We start from the raw sequence: 2,092 nt of genomic DNA, 5'->3' as shown, positions 1-2,092 counted from the left end.
CCCGCAGCACCTGGTATCCCAATCGTGACCTCCAGACTCACAGCTCTGCTGGTACCCCATACTCCCGACCCACAGCCCCTTGGGTTCACCCCAGCTGTAGCGGTGCCCCTCACTCCCGACCTGCAGCCCCTTGAGCACCTTCCAGCTCTGCTGGTGCCCCTCACTCCCAGCTCGCAGCACCTGTTATCCCAGTCCTGACCTCCAGACTCACAGCTCTGATGGTACCCCTCACTCTCGACCCACAGCTTTCTGGTTTCCCCCCAGCTCTAGCAGTGCCCCTCATGCCAGACCCACAGCCTCTGCTATTCCATTACTGACCTTCAGACTCACAGATCTGCTGGTGTCGCTCACTCCCAACCCGCAGCCTCCTGGGCTACCTGCATAGCTCCCCAATCACTGCGCTGCCGGAGCCCCTCACTCTCGACCCGCAGCCCCTGCTATCCCAGTCCTGACATCCAGACTCACAACTCTGCTGGTACCCCTCACTTCCAACCCGCAGCCCTCTGGATTCCCCCCAGCTCTAGTGCTTACCCTCACTCCCGACCCGCAGCTCCTGCTATTCCAGTCCTAATCTCCAGACTCACAACTCTGCTGATGCCCCTCACTACCGACCCGCAGCCCCCTGGGCTTCCCCCAGCTCTATCGGTGCCCCTCACTCAGGACCCACAGCCCCCTGGGCTCCTGGCTGTGCTCCCCAGTCACTGCCCTGATGGTGCCCCTCACTCCCGACTCGCAGCCTCTGCTATCCCCGTCCTGAGCTTGAGACTCACAGCTCTGTTGGTGTCGCTCACTTCCGACCCTCAGCCCCTGCTATCCCAGTCCTGAACTCCAGACTCACAGCTCTGCTGGTGCCCCTCACTCCCAACCCACATCCCCCTGGGCTCCCTCCAGCTCTGATGGTGCCTCTCACTGCAGCTCCGCAGCCCTCTGAGCTCCCCACTGAGCTTCCCAGTCACTGCGCTGATGGTGCCCCTAACTCCCGACTCGCAGCCCCTCCTGTCCCAATCGTGACATCCAGACTCACAACTCTGCTGGTGCCCCTCACTCCCGACCTGCAGCCCCCAGGGTCCCTCCAGCTCTACCGGTGCCCCTCACTCCTGACCTGCAGCCACTGCAATGTCAGTCCTGACCTCCAGACTCACAGCTCTGATGGTGCCCCTCACTCCTGACTCGCAGCCCCCTGGACTTCCCCCAGCTCTAGCGGTGCCCCTCACTCCCGAACTGCAGCCCCCTGAGCTCCCTCCAGCTCTAACGGAGCCTCTCACTCCCAACCCGCAGCCCCTTGGGCTCCCTCCAGCTCTGACAGTGCCCCTCACTCCCGACCCGCAGCCCCTTGGGCTCCCTCCAGCTCTGACAGTGCCCCTCACTCCCGACCCGCAGCCCCCTGGGCTTCCCCCAGCTCTACCAGTGCGCCTCACTCCCAACCACAGTCCCGTGGGCTTGCCCCAGCTCTGACAGTGCCCCTCACTCCCGACCCGCAGCCCCCTAGGCTCCCTCCAGCTCTATCGGTTCCTCTCACTCCTGAACCACAGCCTCCTGGGCTCCCCTCTGAGCTCCCGTGTCACTGCGCTGCTGATGCCCCTCATTCCTGACCCACAGCCCCTCCTGTCCCAGTCCTGTACTCCAGAGTCACAGCTCTGCTGCTGCCCATCACTCCCGACCCGCAGCCCCCTGGGATTCCCCCAGCTCTAGCGGTGCCCCTCACTCACAATCCGCAGCACCCTGGGCTTCCCCCAGCTCTGCTGGTGCCCCTCACTCCCGACCCGCCCTCCCTGGGCTCCCTCCAGCTCTACCAGTGCCCGTCACTCCTGAGCCACAGCACCCTGAGCTCTCTGCTGAGCTCCCCAGTCACTGCGCTGCCTGTGCCCCCACTCCCAACCCACAGCCCCTGCTATCCCAGTCCTGACCTCCAGACTCTCAGCTCTGCTGGTGCCCCTCACTCCCAACCCGTAGTCCCCTGGGCTCCCTCCAGCTCTGCTGGTGACCCTCACTCCCGACCTGCAGCCCCCTGGGCTCCCTGCTAGGCTCCCCAGACACTGTGCTACCGGTACCCCTCACTTCTGACCTGCAGCCCCTGCTATCCCAGCCCTGA

This window comes from Gopherus flavomarginatus, unplaced genomic scaffold (assembly GCF_025201925.1).
Source record: "Gopherus flavomarginatus isolate rGopFla2 unplaced genomic scaffold, rGopFla2.mat.asm mat_scaffold_83_arrow_ctg1, whole genome shotgun sequence".
NCBI lineage: Eukaryota > Metazoa > Chordata > Testudines > Testudinidae > Gopherus > Gopherus flavomarginatus.
The sequence above is the reverse complement of the archived record's forward strand: the minus strand, read 5'-3'. Positions refer to the sequence as shown.